This window comes from Peromyscus californicus, unplaced genomic scaffold (assembly GCF_007827085.1).
Source record: "Peromyscus californicus insignis strain IS unplaced genomic scaffold, ASM782708v3 Scaffold_13__1_contigs__length_99412109, whole genome shotgun sequence".
Taxonomy (NCBI): Eukaryota; Metazoa; Chordata; class Mammalia; order Rodentia; family Cricetidae; genus Peromyscus; species Peromyscus californicus.
In genome coordinates, this window is record NW_026294424.1 from 67,376,148 (window position 1) to 67,386,873 (window position 10,726).

At 43.4% G+C, this 10,726-nt stretch overlaps 1 pseudogene; it reads left to right on the top strand.

The window, feature by feature from the left end:
• The first annotated feature begins 2,447 nt into the window (after window positions 1–2,447).
• On the top strand, window positions 2,448–4,522 carry LOC128108765 (oxysterols receptor LXR-alpha-like; annotated as a pseudogene).
• Window positions 4,523–10,726: the final 6,204 nt, after the last annotated feature.

Below are 10,726 nucleotides of genomic sequence, written 5' to 3' on the forward strand. Positions count from 1 at the left end.
CCCATGTATGTGTTCTCCATCCATCGAGGCTGCAAGATAACTTGCAAGATAACCAAGAAGAGTTCAAGGAAGCCAACTGGATTGTTACCCCAAAGACCCAGGTAATATAGCAAGCAGTTCAGTGGCCATTACACACCCAGTGGACTGGGTGGTGGCTCATATACAACAGTAATTCAATCTCACAGTCTGAGGGCTGGAAGTCTGGGGCCAGGCTAGGATGTGATTAGGTTCTAGTGACATTCCTTCTCCAGGATTCAGACTGCTGACTTGTCTCAGGGACTTCCCATAGCTGAAAGAGGGTGAGAGAGCACTCTGAGACCCTTTCATAATGTCATTAACCCCTCTCATGCGGTCTCATTGGTCATCCAGCCTAGCCTACTTGGAAAGTTCCCAGACCTATGAGAGGCCCTGTCTCCAAAGACCAAGATGGTTAACATTGGAAGAACGACAGGAGGGGCTTCCTCTGGCCTCCACACATGCACTCGCACCCACACATGTAGAGTCCGTGAAGACAGTCCATATTTGTTCCACATTACTGAGCATATTCCTGGCAGGAGAGCACATCTTCCTTAAATGGATGCTGAGGAACTGAATTGCCCACATACAATGTCTGAAGATTAGCATTTCCAGAGAGCAGCATCTAGCTCCAAACACTGCAAACCAACTGGTTTCTTCTCTTCCATCCATGTATTTTCAGTGTTGACACTGTATATCTCCCATCGACATAAGGCCTGTCCTATATGTTCCTTTGGGCCTCAATCCCCAAACTATAATGGCTAGCAAGAACTTTATTACATCTGAGAATACAGTGAAATCATGAAACTGAAACTATATCCCCCGCTCTATTTCTCTAATTTGGATTCTTAAAATCCTCCTGGCAATCCCCTTGCCACCCAACATGTTGCATGTGCCATGGGTTTGAACACTTGGTCCCCAGCTGGTAGCACTGTTTGGGAAGGTTGTGGGAACTTCAGGGGGTGGAGTCTTGGAGGGGGAAATGAGTCTCTAGGATGGGCTGTGAGGGTTGGTAGCCTGGGCCTGTTTCCTGTCTGCTGCTTTCTAAGGATGGAGGCAACGAGACCAGCTGCTTCACACACCTGCCACCACATCTTCCTCACCATCATGGTCTGGATCCCTTTTTAAAATATGAGACAAACTACTTAACCCTCACTCCCATAGGTCACTTCTTGTCAGGAATCTATCTGGTCATAGCAGTGAGAAAAGTAAACTATACGGTAAATGTGACCAAGGAGAAGCCAATGTGGAAAGAAGTGGTGGTCTTAAGTCCTTGCTGTTAAAACCTTGCTTTTTAAAGTGTAGTTAAGACCTATGATCATGGGGACTGTACTGGCTGGTTTTGTGTCAGCTTGACACAAGCTGGAGTTATCGGAGAGGAAGGAGCCTCCATTGAGGAAATGCCTCCATGAGATCCAGCTGTAAGGCGTTGTCTCAATGAGTGATCAATGGCGGAGGGCCTAGCCCATGGTGGGTGGTGCCATCCCGGGGCTCATTGTCCTGGGTTCTAAGAAAGCAGGCTGAGCGAGCTACAGAGAGCAAGCCAGTAAGCAGCACCTCTCCATGGCCTCCGTTTCAGCTCCTGCCTCCTGGTTCCATCCCTACTTGAGTTCCTATCCAGACTTCCTCCAATGATGGACTACAATCTGGAAGTGTAAGCTGAATAAACCCTTTTCTCCCCAGCTTGCACTTTGGTCATGGTGTTTTGTTGCAGTAATAGAAACCCTAACTAAAACAGGGACACATCACTTGGACTCTTTCCAGGGTTGTTGGGGTCCCACATGGGCAAACATCCCACGAGCTAGGATCAGAGAGATATATAGTGACTCTACAGGTTGTCTCCTCCTGTGTGTGCCCAACAGGCTTAATGCAGCCAATTAGTGATGATGTATGTACACATGGATGTCCAATTGATTTCATGTCATGTGTCTTCAATTCCCACTCAAGTTTCTATATCATAGGACACATAGTATGTATTTAACCCATATTTAATGAATGCCTGAATACAAAGAAAGCAGTGGACAGGCATGATTTTACCTGTTACTTGTGAGATCACTGTGATCAAGGGTAACTACCTTTCTCAGGCCCGCGTAGTCGGAGAATGCATCAGAGCCAGGACCGGGTGACATCTCTGGTACTCAGACAGGATTTACAGTATTCCTCCCTCTTACTACAGGGACAGTCACAGGCTCTGGCCCCTCCCCATAGGGCCCATTCCCGCCTGGAGAATGGTATACCTGGAGAGCCTTGCAGCAACCGTGTTGCTCTATATCAAGCCATGCTCGGGCCGTGGGACCAGGAGCTAACCTTCACTGTCACACCCAGAAGAGTGACACCAGGCATGAGAAGCCCATCAGCCCAAAGCCTAATCAACACGATGTGCCACCTGGAGACACGGCTCCCACAGGTGGTACTCAGCACAGTGTCCTATCATGGGAGCGCTGAGTCCCAACGGCACTTGCTTTCTGGAGTTAGAGACTATGCTTCTAGAAAGTAAGCAGCCAGCAAGCAGATTCCCAGGGCAGATATCCTGCCAGGAGTCTCCAGTGGCTGGACCCCACTCCCCCTGCCAAGCTGGTGCATCTTCCAAGCACAGAGTGGCAAAATCAGAGCTGTAGCTTCTGATCAGTCCACAGTTCTCAAGATCCAGTCAGCACCAAAGTCCCTGGGAAGGCTCACCAGGCCCTGCAAATTCAACAGATTCAGGATGGGGCCCTAGCCTATGGAGTTATCTATTTATATATTTATGTATTTATTTATTGTGGAAGGGACATTCTCTGTGTGTGTGTGGTGTCTGCACATGTGTCTGTGGGTGTCTCTCTTGGCCACTCTCCACCTTCATTTTCTGAGACAAGTCTCTCACTGAACCTGAAGTTTATAAGTTTAGCAAGGCTGGCTGGCCAATGAGCCCTAAGCACCTGCAAGTCTGGGCCCACCAAGGCTGGGATTACGGGCATGCACCATCGCCCCTGGATTTTTTACATGGATGCTAGAGATCTGTGCTTATTTATCTGTCGGCCATGCACTTTACTGACTGATCCTTGTCCCCGTGTATTTATTTTTGTGATACTGGATACTGACTAGTCTTTGCACATCTCATGTGCTCCCTGGGAAACTGCTGCTGCTGGTGTGATGCCTACACATTAAAAAACTACGGTTCTTTGTGTAGGGGCGAGGTCTGGTGGCCGTTCCCCTGTCTACTACGTCATATCTATTGACATTGTCATTGCTCGGCTCGTGTTTAGGCAGTCATGTTGGTGAGACCTTGTGGGTGTGGCTTCTGACATTACTAGGGGAACCACAGGCAACTAAAGAATGCTGAGAGTGGGGAAATAGTCTTCCTCAAAAAAGAGCACACCAATTGCTTATCCAATATCAAATGGTCAGCTCTGAAAACATACAGACAGACTGACCAGATTATATGAATAAGTAAATTGATATGCATCATATACCTATACATACACAAATGTATGTAATATCAGTTATTGAAAAATGAGGCCATGATTTGAAAGCGCAAAGAGGGGTATATGGGAAGGTTCGGAGGGAGGAAAGAAGAGCAAGAAATGTCGTAATCATATTATAATCTCAAAAATGAAATAAAATAAAAAGCCTACTATTCTGCTAGGCATGGTGGCTCATGCCTTTAATCCCAGTACTCAGGAGGCAGAGGGAGGCAGATCTCTGGGAGTAGGAGGCCAGCCTGGTCTACAGAGTGAGAGTCTTAAGCTATCTGGGGCTATAAAATGAGACCCTGACAAAAACAAACAACTAAAAGGAGCGTCTGTTACACTCTTGCTGGGCAGCAACCAGCTTTGCCCATTTTACTGAGCTGGCCATTGTGTCTGTGCAGGAGATTGCTGACTTTGCCAAACAGCTCCCTGACTTCCTGCAGCTCAGCAGGGAGGACCAGATCGCCTTGCTGAAGACCTCTGCGATTGAGGTGATGCTTCTGGAGACGTCACGGAGGTACAACCCTGGGAGCGAGAGCATCACCTTCCTCAAGGACTTCAGTTACAACCGGGAAGACTTTGCCGAAGCAGGGCTTCAGGTGGAGTTCATCAATCCCATCTTTGAGTTCTCCAGAGCCATGAACGAACTGCAGCTCAACGATGCCGGGTTTGCCCTGCTCGTCGCCATCAGCATCTTCTCTGCAGACCGGCCCAACGTGCAGGACCAGCTCCAGGTAGAGAGGCACACACGCATGTGGAGGCCCTGCATGCCTATGTCTCCATCAACCACCCCCATGACCGACGGATGTTCCCACGGATGCTAATGAAGTTGGTGAGCCTCCGGACTTTGAGCAGCGTCCATTCAGAGCAAGCGTTTGCGCTTCGCCCGCAGGACAAAAAGCTTCCCCCGCTGCTGTCTGAGATCTGGGATGTCCACGAATGACGGTTCTTCCTCCATGTCCTCTGTGCTTTGGGACACATGACTGAGGCTTACGGCCTGCTTCCTAGAGGTGGAGCAGACTGAGAAGGGCGAACCTTCCTGGGAGCTGGGTGAAGGAGATCCTTGCGTGGCATTAAAGGAGAGTCAAAGGGTTGGGTGTTGTGTGGCTGCTGGGCAGTTGGAGACCTACTATCGTAGTGCACAGCTGAAGACCTTATTGACCCAACCAAATAAGCTAGCCAGGAAGGCCACTTTGCACAGGGTTAAAAAAAAAAAAAAAAACTAAAAGATGAAGCTGCTGTTGTTACTTCAGGAGCTCCTCTATACAGCTGCTGTGAGGGACCCTGTGCCTTCCATCTGATCCAGCTGTGGAATAGTTCAAAGTCTCTGTCAAAGAATCAGTAGCATATCACACCTCCCAGTGACTGACCACTGGCTTTAAGAGCCAGAGTATAAGCTGTGTCCACACCAGGATTTCTTAGCCCCTCTTCTTTGGATGAATTTTTTTTTTTTAATTTTAGGGGATGTGCTACATGTTGTAGAATGTTTAGAGGTATCCTGCTATCTGATATTTATTTGTTTGTTTATTTACTTACTTACTTACTTATTTTATGCTAGGCAAGTACTCTGCCACGTAGACCCCTCTAGCAAACTGAGCTGACCTGAGCCAGAATGATCCCCTTCCTTTGGGACTCACAATTCAGTGCTTCTTCACATATTCCAGTTCCTTCAATATCTGACCTGTGTGGGTGATGGAGCAGATGTTACCATCAGCCCATTTGAAAAGTGTGGAGGCTGAGGTTCCATGAGGTTCAGAATTTGCCCAACTTCACATGGGTAATAAATGTTAATGAAGGACTGGAATATATGTCCTTGAACTTCCAGCCTGGTAAATGGGCCATCACATGAGGCAATCTGCATTCAATCAATGAGTACACTGCAACAGGTAATGGGATTTTAATAATAGTCAGAAAAGACATAAAATCATTTGTTTGTTCATGTGGCAGAGTTTGAAAATCCAGAGAAGAGCTAATAAAATCGAGATATTTGGAGATGAAACTGGAATTTCTCTTGGGGACAGGTGTCAGCTGTAGAGGCAGGCAAACTAAAGTTCCCTGGACAGCACACCTGGCCAAGCCAATGAGCTTCTGCACCCATAACTGTGGAGGCATCCTGTTCAGTATGTAAGTAATCTTTTTAATTGGTCTACTATACAACAACCTCTATCTCTTCTATCTATCTATCTATCTATCTATCTATCTATCTATCTATCTATCTATCTCCATCTCCCCCTGCCCCGTGTGTGTGTGTGTGTGTGTGTGTGTGTGTGTGTGTGTGTGTGTGTGTGTGTGTGTGTGTTTCTGTCTATCTGTCTGTCCCTACCCCCAGATAACCACTAATTTTTCCTGCAATGGTGGCCTTAGTTTATCAGGATGAGCATTTAGACAAAGACCAAGCCTTAGAGAGTCCATGTGTTTTGAGAGAAATATTCTCATCATCAGTTCAATACAGCTTTTGTGCTTTTCAACTTTCTTATTTGAAGTTCTGAAGAGAAAGCAATGCTCACTTGAGTTTGAGCACGTATCATACAGAGGAACTTCAAAGAGAAACAAATACAGGAAATTAAGGTAACCCAGAAGGACGGTAAGTATGCAAGTGACCATTTGCTTTTATGTCTCCATGCTTTTGAAAAAGTGTCCCTAGTAGTGTGTGTGTGTGTGTGTGTGTGTGTGTGTGTGTGTGTGTGTGTGTGTTACAGTATCACTATGAGTGAGATAAAACTTGCTGGTGAGAAGACTGATGAATGAGACAGTTTGTCTGGTTTTCAAAGCCAGTTGCTATTTATGTCTTTTCTCTCTTTGGCCCAATAAAAGCTTTCAATGTGAGGTTAAAATGGTTGAGGGTTGCTGAGTGAGCCAGCAGGACCATCGCAGAGAGAGTAATGGACTTCGACCCTAGCGATAGCAAAACAAAGTGCTCAGCTGGAGAGGATTTTCATCCACTATAGAGTAACCCAGTAATGAAAGAGTGTGGATTCCTTGCTCCTAGGTCAACCTGTCCCAACCTTTTAGGCACTTGGGGGCCCCAGTGAATCCAGGCAGATGGAGTTACAGAAATAATCACCCAGCCAGGACACTCACTGCCGTGTGGCAATGAATTTGTCAGGACTGCGCTCGCCCAAACAGAATGGAGTTGCTTTAATGGCTTCCACTTGGCTCCATATGGTCCCTCAATGTGCATACTCCCTGTGGTGGGCTTTTCTTGGCCAAACTTCTTTCTGTGAAATTTATTAAGAGGGAAAAAATGAGTAACGGTGAAACCCCAAACCCTTACTTTCCAGAATCTGACTGAAGAAAGGAAAATCCTATTAAAAAAAATACATACATGGAAAGAACAGACAAAGTGCAACTGTAACACCTTTCCAGTCTTTGACCATAACTTCAATAAAATAATCATTCCCTGAAGTCGAACTTTATGCTACGGGTTTGCACTGTTGTCTGTGTTCCTACTAGTGCTGTTGAAAAGGCTGTGTCAGTGTATATAAAGATTTGTTTGTATGAGAGCAAAATACCCAAGAATGAGTAATTTATAAAGGAAACGAACTGATTCTTGCATCTCTGGAACTTGGTAAGGTCAAGAGCACTGGTGTTGGCATTCTTGCTAAATCTTGCTTGAGGCATCCCATAATGAGATCACAAAAGCACAGAAATGGGATCTCATCTTTGTATGAAAACACTAACTATCGTGGACGTTACATTCTCATAAACTCATCTAATTCTAATTAATTTCAAAAATAACATTGACATGCAGATTTGGGACTTTCTGATATATAAATTTTAGGGGAAATGCGTTCAAAGCATAGTAAAAACAGAAACAAAATATGACTTTTATTTGAAATGTTCATGATTGCAGTGAGAGGTTAGCTGCGTGGCTGTTGTTATTGGTCGACTACTTCCTACCTATGGAACCTGGAGCACAGCACTCAACAGCTTAGATATGTTTTCCTTAGTCTTAAATTTTGTCCAACAAACCTCAGTTTTATTAGGTTCTGTGTGTAAAAAGGTGAGTAGAGCATATTATTCAAAGTAGATGGAAAACTCGCAAAACTAACTGTTAAAACTAAAACTAAGAGTGTAAAAAGCAACTCTTAGAAGGAGGAAGGGGTGGAATTAAACACTCATCTTTTCAACTGAAGAGTAGCAGATGTGATGGTGATGATGATAACAATGGTGACCGTGATAGTGGTGATGATGATGATGGTGGTGGTGGTGACCCTGATAGTGATGGTGATGATGATGTGGTAGTGACTGTGGTACTGATGGTGATAGTGATAATGACTATGATAATGATGGTGACCCTGATAGTGATGTGATGGTGGTGGTGGTGATGATGATGATGATGATGAGGGTGGTGACCATGATATCGGTAATGATAGGGATGATTTGAATTTGCCTGGTAACTTCCACCAGGGATATATAGATGAAGTCTAATATATATATATATATATATATATATATATATATATATATATATATATATATATATATATATATGTTCTTCAAACCGTGAAAGAAAAAAAACTGATTTTTTTTTAAGTTTCTTACTTTAAGTAAGTTTCTTGGAGGTTGGAAGATTGTAATTGAGTTGGGCCCCTAGGTTTCTGATTCATCCATTTGGATGAACCAGGATTCCGATCACTGGGATGGAAAGAGACGGGAGCCAGGCAGATTGCCAGAGTCAAGCCTTCAGTTGAGAGTATGTATGGTTGGAGAAGTTCATTGAAAATCCAAGCACAAAAGCCACAGACAAGAACCGGGAGTTCAGGAGAAATACTTGGAGAACCAGAAGAAGCACTAGGGCTAATACAGCGCTAAAAAAGTTTAACATCAAGCAGGCACTCAATAAATGCAGGATACAATATCAATGAGCTTCTTGACTGATGGTCTTTCATGTGACACTGTGCTGGAATTCAATATTCCTTTGTAGTTTAAGGCTTTTAAATACTACTTTGTTGAGATACAGTTTACATGCCATACAGTCCAGTCTTTAGGGTACAGTTCTGTGGCTTTTCACATTCTCACGGAATTTTGTAGCCATCACTGTGATCTGATTTTTAGAACTCACTCAGAAAGAAACGTTATATCCATCATCAGTCCCACCGTTTCTTTTATGTTACTGCGAAAAACATTCTGACCAAAACTTGGGGGAGGAGAGGTTTGTTTGGCCTACACTTTCAGGTCACAATGCATCATCAAGAGAAGCCAGTGCAGGCTCATAAACAAGAACACGAAGCAGAAATCATAGAAGAACACTGCCTATGGGCTCACATTCAGTGAGCTTTCTTACACAGTCCAGGCTCCTCTGCAGAAGGGTGGTGCCACCCATATCAATATCAGTCAAGACAATCTCTTCACAGACATGACTACAGGCCAGTCTGATTGAGGTAATTCTTCAACTGAGGTTCCCTCTTCCCAGGTGACTCTAGGTTGGATCACGTTGACATTAAAATTAACCGGGATATCCACTATTCCCTTTTCCCTCCAAGCTCTAGTAACCATGATCTATTGCTATGGGTTTGCCCATTCTGGGTACTTGGCACAAATGGAGACTATAATAGGTAGACTGGCTTCTTTTAGTATAAAGTTTATAGGCAAAGTATATCCTTGTGTCATGTATCAATACCTCATTCATTTTGTATGGGAATACTATCCCATTGCATGACAATACATTTAGTTCACTCACTCTCAGGCCACAGAGCTGTTAGATAGTGTCCAGTGGCTATTGAATTTCTGAACATTTGTTTACATACTTTGGATGAACATATTTTTCTCTTGGATATATACTTAAGAGTGAGATTGCTGGGACATATATTAACTTCGTTTAACCATTTAGAAACTGGCCAAATTGATTTCCAAAGTGGCTATACCCTTTCACATATCATCAACAGTGAATGAGAGTTGAGTTTCTCCACACCCTCTCTAGCACTTGATGGCCTGCCTTTGCATTTTAGCCTTTCTCTTGGTATCTAATAGCATTAAGTATCTTTCCATGTGTTTTGGCGATCTTTACATGCACTTTGGAGAAATGTCTGTACAAATACTTTTCCCACTTACTGAATCACTTGTCTTGTTATTGTTGAATGACATGTTCTTTACATATTCTACATAAAAGTCTTTTAATGAGATATATGAGCTGAGATATTTTCTCTCATTTTGCATGTTGTTCTTTTACTTTCATGATAACGCCCTTGAAGCACAAAACCTGTAATTTTGGTAAAAATCTAATTTATCTATTTTTATTTGGCTACTATTCTTTTGATGTTGTTACTAAGAAACCATTGCCTAACTGTAAGTCACCAAAGTTTAATCCTATGTTCTTTTAAGGGTTTATGGTTTTATTGTCTATAGAGGGTGAGGTAGGGATCTGCTATAGAATATTATTTTAAGATGTGTTACATTTGTTTATGCTGTAGAACATTTGTTTAATGATGCAAAGTTGTGTTGCATTCTTTCATGTTGCATTTGTTTAACTCTGTGAAGCTGTGTTACTGTGCCTGCCTAAAACACCTGATTGATTTAATAAAGAGCTGAACGGCCAATAGCAAAGCAAGAGAAAGTATAGGGGCTGGCAGGCAGAGAGACTAAATAGGAAGAGAGATCTGAGAAAAAAGGTTGAGGAACAAGAAAAGGAGGGGGATATGAGGGGCCAGCCTCCCAGCCACACAGCACACCATGGAGTAAGAAGTCAAGAAAGGTACACAGAAATAGAGAAAGATAAAATCCCAGAGGCAAAAGGTAGACAGGATAATTTAAGAAAAGCTGGCAAGAAACAAGCCAAGCTAAGGCTGGGCATTCATAAGAAAGAATAAGACTCCCTATCATTTATTTGGGACCTGGATGGTAGGCCCCCAAAGAGCCAAAAAAATCAAAAGAGTTAAAACAAACAAACAACAGAGATCAAATACTATTGTTTTTCACAGGAGTGTCCAAGCTGATGGGCAGCATTAATTTACAATTTTATCCTTTCTCCATTTTATTGTTTTAGCACCCTTGCTGAAAATCAACTATCATGCTGGACACAACGGTGAATGCCTTTAAACTAGCACTCAGGAGGCAGAGGCAGGCAGATCTTCGTGAGTTCGAGGTTAGCCAGATGCATGTAACGAGCTCCAGGCCAGCTATGACTCCACGGTGAAATCCTGTCTAAAAAAAATCACAAAAACAAAACAAACAAAAAACAAACAAAAACCCTGATCACAAATGTTAAAAAATTTCCAAATTTTGAGTTTTATTCAGCTATTAATTTTAATTTATGTGTATGA